The 8,093-nt window shown below is 44.3% G+C and overlaps 7 non-coding genes and 2 pseudogenes across 7 annotated transcripts; all 9 read right to left on the bottom strand.

Moving 5' to 3' along the window:
- Nucleotides 1-653: 653 nt before the first annotated feature.
- Nucleotides 654-768, bottom strand: LOC142508434 (5S ribosomal RNA). Its single transcript, XR_012806646.1, has one exon. It is a non-coding gene; the product is annotated as a 5S ribosomal RNA (ribosomal RNA).
- A 678-nt stretch (nt 769-1,446) lies between these two features.
- Nucleotides 1,447-1,565, bottom strand: LOC142514799 (5S ribosomal RNA). The gene has a single exon (XR_012810676.1). It is a non-coding gene; the product is annotated as a 5S ribosomal RNA (ribosomal RNA).
- Nucleotides 1,566-2,248: 683 nt separating this feature from the next.
- LOC142517326 (5S ribosomal RNA) lies at nt 2,249-2,366 on the bottom strand. The gene has a single exon (XR_012813078.1). It is a non-coding gene; the product is annotated as a 5S ribosomal RNA (ribosomal RNA).
- A 668-nt stretch (nt 2,367-3,034) lies between these two features.
- On the bottom strand, nt 3,035-3,157 carry LOC142512628 (5S ribosomal RNA; annotated as a pseudogene).
- Nucleotides 3,158-3,842: 685 nt separating this feature from the next.
- LOC142506833 (5S ribosomal RNA) lies at nt 3,843-3,959 on the bottom strand. Its single transcript, XR_012805109.1, has one exon. It is a non-coding gene; the product is annotated as a 5S ribosomal RNA (ribosomal RNA).
- A 681-nt stretch (nt 3,960-4,640) lies between these two features.
- Nucleotides 4,641-4,758, bottom strand: LOC142506760 (5S ribosomal RNA). Its single transcript, XR_012805040.1, has one exon. It is a non-coding gene; the product is annotated as a 5S ribosomal RNA (ribosomal RNA).
- Nucleotides 4,759-5,828: 1,070 nt separating this feature from the next.
- On the bottom strand, nt 5,829-5,946 carry LOC142511652 (5S ribosomal RNA; annotated as a pseudogene).
- Nucleotides 5,947-6,629: 683 nt separating this feature from the next.
- Nucleotides 6,630-6,748, bottom strand: LOC142508411 (5S ribosomal RNA). Its single transcript, XR_012806624.1, has one exon. It is a non-coding gene; the product is annotated as a 5S ribosomal RNA (ribosomal RNA).
- A 682-nt stretch (nt 6,749-7,430) lies between these two features.
- Nucleotides 7,431-7,549, bottom strand: LOC142509923 (5S ribosomal RNA). Its single transcript, XR_012808068.1, has one exon. It is a non-coding gene; the product is annotated as a 5S ribosomal RNA (ribosomal RNA).
- Between the last annotated feature and the right edge of the window lie 544 nt (nt 7,550-8,093).

The following is an 8,093-nucleotide window of genomic DNA, read 5'->3' as shown; positions in this document are numbered from 1 at the left end:
CCGGTTGCATAGTGCTGTATGATCGCACCCGACATTGAGTGGGATGTTTATTCTTATATCCCTCGAGTAGTGTGGAGCGGGCGGCGATGGACAACACGCGGCACTGCTCTGCCCAATCATAACCATAGTTAAGCGTTCTGGCGCGATGGCAGAGCTAGGATGGGTGACCTCCCTGGGAAGACCTCGTGTCGCGATCGTTTACGTAAATTATGGATATAAAACGTCGAAATAATTGTTTTTAATGAGTTAACCGTCTCGGAGTAATCTGCGTCATACCCTTCCGCACAGAACCGGCTCACGACAACAAAATCGAAATGTTCCCAGAAATAGAAAAAAAATAAGAAGAAGGAAATAACGAATGTAAAGCTATTATTATGCCTGGGATACGATAAAATGGAACCGAATCGAATTTCGAACTTCCTAAGGGATTTCTCGAGGAAACGAAAGCTAACAGAAGCGTTAAATCGCAAATTGCGTAGAAATAAGTCTCGTCCGTTTTTCGTTTACAATCAAATTAGCCTACAATTTTGTCCAAATCCGGCAGTGCCCGAGCTACTTTCATTTCACATGTCTTATCTGGTCCGATCGAGATTCAGATGATTTGAGCCGAAAATCGTCTGTCAACAAGTAATCAAAAATAGAAAAACAGAAAAGGGGTGCAACACGAGGACTTCCCAGGGTCACCATCCTAGTACTGCTCTCGCCAAGCACGCTTAACTTCGGAGTTCTGATGGGATCCGGTGCATTAGTGCTGGTATGATCGCACCCGACATTGAGTGGGATGTTTATTCTTATATCCCTCGAGTACGTGTGGAGCGGGCGGCGATGGACAACACGCGGCACTGCTCTCGCCCAATCATAACCATGAAGTTAAGCGTTCTGGCGCGATGGCAGAGCTAGGATGGGTGACCTCCCTGGGAAGACCTCGTGTCGCGACCGTTTACGTAAATTATGGATAAAACAGTCGAAATAATTGTTTTAATGAGTTAACCGTCTGGAGTAATCTGCGTCATACCCTTCCGCACAGAACCGGCTCACGACAAAAAAATCGATAAATGTTCCCAGAAAATAGAAAAAAAATAAGAAGAAGGAAATAACGAATGTAAAGCTATTATTATGCCTGGGATACGATAAAATGGAACCGGAATCGAATTTCGAACTTCCTAAGCGGATTTCTCGAGGAAACGAAAGCTTAACAGAAGCGGTAAATCGCAAATTAGAGGGTCTTAGAGAAGGAATTCGGCTAAAATCTCGTCAGCTCATTGCGTAGTAATGAGTCTCGTCCGTTTGCCCGTTTACAATCAAATTAGCCTACAATTTTGTCCAAATCCGGCAGTGCCCGAGCTACTTTCATTTCACATGTCTTATCTGGTCCCGATCGAGATTCAGATGATTTGAGCCGAAAATCGTCTGTCAACAAGTAATCAAAAATAGAAAAACACGAAAAGGGTGCAACACGAGGACTTCCCAGGGGGTCACCCATCCTAGTACTGCTCTCGCCCAAGCACGCTTAACTTCGGAGTTCTGATGGGATCCGGTGCATTAGTGCTGGTATGATCGCACCCGACATTGAGTGGGATGTTTATTCTTATATCCCTCGAGTACGTGTGGAGCGGGCGGCGATGGACAACACGCGGCACTGCTCTCGCCCAATCATAACCATGAAGTTAAGCGTTCTGGCGCGATGGCAGAGCTAGGATGGGTGACCTCCCTGGGAAGACCTCGTGTCGCGACCGTTTACGTAAATTATGGATAAAACAGTCGAAATAATTGTTTTTAATGAGTTAACCGTCTCCGGAGTAATCTGCGTCATACCCTTCCGCACAGAACCGGCTCACGACAACAAAAATCGATAAATGTTCCCAGAAAATAGAAAAAAAAATAAAAAGAAGGAAATAACGAATGTAAAGCTATTATTATGCCTGGGATACGATAAAATGGAACCGGAATCGAATTTCGAACTTCCTAAGAGGATTTCTCGAGGAAACGAAAGCTTAACAGAAGCGGTAAATCGCAAATTAGAGGGTCTTAGAGAAGGAATTCGGCTAAAATCTCGTCAGCTCATTGCGTAGAATAAGTCTCGTCCGTTTGCTCGTTTACAATCAAATTAGGCTACAATTTTGTCCAAATCCGGCAGTACCCGAGCTACTTTCATTTCACATGTCTTATCTGGTCCCGATCGAGATTCAGATGATTTGAGCCGAAAATCGTCTGTCAACAAGTAATCAAAAATAGAAAAACACGAAAAGGCGTGCAACCCGAGGACTTCCCGGGAGGTCACCCATCCTAGTACTGCTCTCGCCCAAGCACGCTTAACTTCGGAGTTTGATGGGATCCGGTGCATTAGTGCTGGTATGATCGCACCCGACATTGAGTGGGATTTTTTTATATCCCTCGAGTACGTGTGGAGCGGGCGGCGATGGACAACACGCGGCACTGCTCTCGCCCAATCATAACCATGAAGTTAAGCGTTCTGGCGCGATGGCAGAGCTAGGATGGGTGACCTCCCTGGGAAGACCTCGTGTCGCGCGTTTACGTAAATTATGGAAAAACAGTCGAAATAATTGTTTTAATGAGTTAACCGTCTCCGGAGTAATCTGCGTCATACCCTTCCGCACAGAACCGGCTCACGACAAAAAAATCGATAAATGTTCCCAGAAAATAGAAAAAAAAATAAGAAGAAGGAAATAACGAATGTAAAGCTATTATTATGCTGGGATACGATAAAATGGAACCGGAATCGAATTTCGAACTTCCTAAGATTTCTCGAGGAAACGAAAGCTTAAGAGAGAGGTAAATCGCAAATTAGGGTCTTAGAGAAGGAATTCGGCTAAAATCTCGTCAGCTCATTGCGTAGTAATGAGTCTCGTGTTTGCCTCGTTTACAATCAAATTAGCCTACAATTTTGTCCAAATCCGGCAGTGCCGCGAGCTACTTTCATTTCACATGTCTTATCTGGTCTCGATCGAGATTCAGATGATTTGAGCCGAAAATCAGCTGTCAAAAAGTAATCAAAAATAGAAAAACAGAAAAGGGGGTGCAACACGAGGACTTCCCAGGAGGTCACCGATCCTAGCTACGCTGCTCTGGCCCAAGCACGCTTCACTTCGGAGTTCTGAATGGGATCCATGGCATTAGTGCTGGTATGATCGCACCTGACATTGAGTGGGAGTTTTATTCTTATATCCCTCGAGTACGTGTGGAGCAAGGCGGCGATGGACAACACGCGCACTGCTCTCGCCCAATCATAACCATGAAGTTAAGCGTTCTGGCGCGATGGCAGAGCTAGGATGGGTGACCTCCCTGGGAAGACCTAGTGTCGCGACCGTTTACGTAAATTATGGATAAACAGTCGAAAATAATTGTTTTTAATGAGTTAACCGTCTCCGGAGTAATCTGCGTCATACCCTTTCCGCACAGAACCGGCTCACGACACAAAAAATCGATAAATGTTCCCAGAAAATAGAAAAAAAAATAAGAAGAAGGAAATAACGAATGTAAAGCTATTATTATGCCTGGGATACGATAAAATGAACCGGAATCGAATTTCGAACTTCCTAAGCGGATTTCTCGAGGAAACGAAAGCTTAACAGAAGCGGTAAATCGCAAATTAGAGGGTCTTAGAGAAGGAATTCGGCTAAAATCTCGTCAGCTCATTGCGTAGTAATGAGTCTCGTCCGTTTGCCCGTTTACAATCAAATTAGCCTACAATTTTGTCCAAATCCTGCAGTGCCCGAGCTACTTTCATTTCACATGTCTTATCTGGTTCCCGATCGAGATTCAGATGATTTGAGCCGAAAATCGTCTGTCAACAAGTAATCAAAAATAGAAAAACACGAAAAGGGGTGCAACACGAGGACTTCCAGGGGGTCACCCACCCTAGTACTGCTCTCGCCCAAGAACCTTAACTTCGGAGTTCTGATGGGATCCGGTGCATTAGTGCTGGTATGATCGCACCCGACATTGAGTGGGATGTTTATTCTTATATCCCTCGAGTACGTGTGGAGCGGGCGCGATGGACAACACGCGGCACTGCTCTCGCTCAATCATAACCATGAAGTTAAGCGTTCTGGCACGATGGCAGAGCTAGGATGGGTGACCTCCCTGGGAAGACCTCGTGTCGCGACCGTTTACGGAAATATGGATAAACAGTCGAAATAATTGTTTTTAATGAGTTAACCGTCTCCGGAGTAATCTGCGTCATACCCTTCCGCACAGAACCGGCTCAGAACAACAAAAATCGATAAATGTTCCCAGAAAATAGAAAAAAAATTAAGAAGAAGGAAATAAAGAATGTAATGCTATTATTATGCCTGGGATACGATAAAATGGAACCGGAATCGAATTTCGAACTTCCTAAGCGGATTTCTCGAGGAAACGAAAGCTTAACAGAAGCGGTAAATCGCAAATTAGAGGGTTTTAGAGAAGGAATTCGGCTAAAATCTCGTCAGCTCATTGCGTAGAAATAAGTCTCGTCCGTTTGCCCGTTTACAATCAAATTAGCCTACAATTTTGTCCAAATCCGGCAGTGCCCGAGCTACTTTCATTTCACATGTCTTATCTTGTCCCGATCGAGATTCAGATGATTTGAGCCGAAAATCGTCTGTCAACAAGTAATCAAAAATAGAAAAACACGAAAAAGGGTGCAACACGAGGACTTCCCAGGGGGTCACCCACCTAGTACTGCTCTAGCCCAAGAACCCTTAACTTCGGAGTTCTTATGAGATCCGGTGCATTAGTGCTGGTATGATCGCACCCGACATTGAGTGGGATATTTATTCTTATATCCCTCGAGTACGTGTGGAGCGGGCGGCGATGGACAACACGCGGCACTGCTCTCGCCCAATCATAACCATGAAGTTAAGCGTTCTGGCGCGATGGCAGAGGTAGGATGGGTGACCTCCCTGGGAAGACCTAGTGTCGCGATCGTTCACGTAAATTATGGATAAAACAGTCGAAATAATTGTTTTTAATGAGTTAACCGTCTCCGGAGTAATCTGCGTCATACCCTTCCGCACAGAACCGGCTCACGACAACAAAAATCGATAAACGTTCCCAGAAAATAGAAAAAAAAATAAGAAGAAGGAAATAACGAATGTAAAGCTATTATTATGCCTGGGATACGATATAATGGAACCGGAATCGAATTTCGAACTTCCTAAGCGGATTTCTCAAGGAAACGAAAGCTTAACAGAAGCGGTAAATCGCAAATTAGAGGCTCTTAGAGAAGGAATTCGGCTGAAATCTCGTCAGCACATTGCGTAGTAATGAATCTCGTCCGTTTGCTCGTTTACAATCAAATTAGCCCACAATTTTGTCCAAAATCCGGCAGTGCCCGAGCTACTTTCATTTCACATGTTTTATCTGGTCCCGATCGAGATTCAGATGATTTGAGCCGAAAATCGTCTGTCAACAAGTAATCAAAAATAGAAAAACACGAAAAGGGGTGAAACACGAGGACAACCTAGGGTTAAATAACGATGTAAAGCTATTATTATGCCTGGGATCACGATAAAATGGAACTGGAATCGAATTTCGAACTTCCTAAGCGGATTTCTCGAGGAAACGAAAGCTTAACAGAAGCGGTAAATCGCAAATTAGAGGGTCTTAGAGAAGGAATTCGGCTAAAATCTCGTCAGCTCATTGCGTAGTAATGAGTCTCGTCCGTTTGCCCGTTTACAATCAAATTAGCCTACAATTTTGTCCAAATCCGGCAGTGCCCGAGCTACTTTCATTTCACATGTCTTATCTGGTCCCGATCGAGATTCAGATGATTTGAGCCGAAAATCGTTTGTCAACAAGTAATCAAAAATAGAAAAACACGAAAAAGTGTGCAACACGAGGACTTCCAGGGGTCACCCTTCCTAGTACTGCTCTCGCCCAAGCACGCTTAACTTCGGAAGTTCTGTTGGGATCCGGTGCATTATTGCTGGTATGTTCGCACACGACATTGAGTGAGATGTTTATTCTTATATCCCTCGAGTACGTGTGGAGCGGGCGGCGATGGACAACACGCGGCACTGCTCTCGCCCAATCATAACCATGAAGTTAAGCGTTCTGGCGCGATGGCAGAGCTAGGATGGGTGACCTCCCTGGGAAGACCTCGTGTCGCGACCGGTTACGTAAATTATGGTTAAAACAGTCGAAATAATTGTTTTTAATGAGTTAACCGTCTCCGGAGTAATCTGCGTCATACCCATCCGCACAGAACCGGCTCACGACAACAAAAATCGATAAATGTTCCCAGAAAATAGAAAAAAAGATAAGAAGAAGGAAATAACGAATGTAAAGCTATTATTATGCTGGGATACGATAAAATGGAACCGGAATCGAATTTCGAACTTCCTAAGCGGATTTCTCGAGGAAACGAAAGCTTAACAGAAGCGGTAAATCGCAAATTAGAGGGTCTTAGAGAAGGAATTCAGCTAAAATCTCGTCAGCTCATTGCGTAGTAATGTGTCTCGTCCGTTTGCCCGTTTACAATCAAATTAGCCTACAATTTTGTCCAAAATCCGGCAGTGCCCGAGCTACTTTCATTTCACATGTCTTATCTAATCTCGATCGAGATTCAGATGATTTGAGCCTAAAATCGTCTGTCAACAAGTAATCAAAAATAGAAAAACAAGAAAGGGGTGCAACACGAGGACTTCCCAGAAGGTCACCGATCCTAGTACTGCTCTCGTCCAAGCACGCTTAACGTCGGAGTTCTGATGGGATCCATGGCATTAGTGCTGGTATGATCGCACCCGACATTGAGTGGGATGTTTATTCTTATATCCCTCGAGTACGTGTGGAGCAAGCGGCGATGGACAACACGCGGCACTGCTCTCGCCCAATCATAACCATGAAGTTAAGCGTTCTGGCGCGATGGCAGAGCTAGGATGGGTGACCTCCCTAGGAAGACCTCGTGTCGCGACCGGTTACGTAAATTATGGTTAAACCAGTCGAAATAAATGTTTTTAATGAGTTAACCGTCTCCGGAGTAATCTGCGTCATACCCTTCCGCACAAAAACCGGCTCACGACAACAAAAATCGATAAATGTTCCCAGAAAATAGAAAAAAAAATAAGAAGAAGAAATAAAGAATGTAATGCTATTATTATGCCTCGGAAACGATAAAATGGAACCGGAATCGAATTTCGAACTTCCTAAGCGGATTTCTCGAGGAAACGAAAGCTTAACAGAAGCGTTAAATCGCAAATTAGAGGGTCTTAGAGAAGGAATTCGGCTAAAATCTCGTCAGCTCATTGCGTAGAATGAGTCTCGTCCGTTTGCCCGTTTACAATCAAATTAGCCTACAATTTTGTCCAAATCCGGCAGTGCCCGAGCTACTTTCATTTCACATGTTTTATCTGGTCCCGATCGAGATTCAGATGATTTGAGCCGAAAATCGTCTTCAACAAGTAATCAAAAATAGAAAAACACGAAAAAGGGTGCAACACGAGGACATCCCAGGGGGTCACCCATCCTAGTACAGCAATCGCCCAAGCACGCTTAACTTCGGAGTTCTGATAGGATCCGGGGCATTAGTGCTGGTATGATCGCCCCCGACATTGAGTGGGATGTTTATTCTTATATCCCTCGAGTACGTGTGGAGCGGGCGGCGATAGACAACACGCGGCACTTCTTTCGCCCAATCATAACCAAGAAATTAAGCGTTCTGGCGCGATGGCAGAGGTAGTATGGGTGACCTCCCTGGGAAGACCTCATTTCGCGATCGTTTACCTAAATTATGGATATAACAGTCGAAATAATTGTTTTAAATAGTTAACCGTCTCCGGAGTAATCTGCGTCATACCCTTCCGCACAGAACCGGCTCACGACAACAAAAATCGATAAATGTTCCCAGAAAATAGAAAAAAAATAAGAAGAAGGAAATAACGAATGTAAAGCTATTATTATGCCTGGGATACGATAAAATGGAACCGGAATCGAATTTCGAACTTCCTAAGCGGATTTCTCGAGGAAACGAAAGCTTAACAGAAGCGGTAAATCGCAAATTAGAGGGTCTTAGAGAAGGAATTCGGCTAAAATCTCGTCAGCTCATTGCGTAGTAATGAGTCTCGTCCGTTTGCCCGTTTACAATCAAATTA

This window comes from Primulina tabacum, chromosome 10 (genome assembly GCF_025594145.1).
Source record: "Primulina tabacum isolate GXHZ01 chromosome 10, ASM2559414v2, whole genome shotgun sequence".
NCBI classification, from domain to species: Eukaryota; Viridiplantae; Streptophyta; class Magnoliopsida; order Lamiales; family Gesneriaceae; genus Primulina; species Primulina tabacum.
The sequence above is the reverse complement of the archived record's forward strand: the minus strand, read 5'-3'. Positions and strand labels throughout refer to the sequence as shown.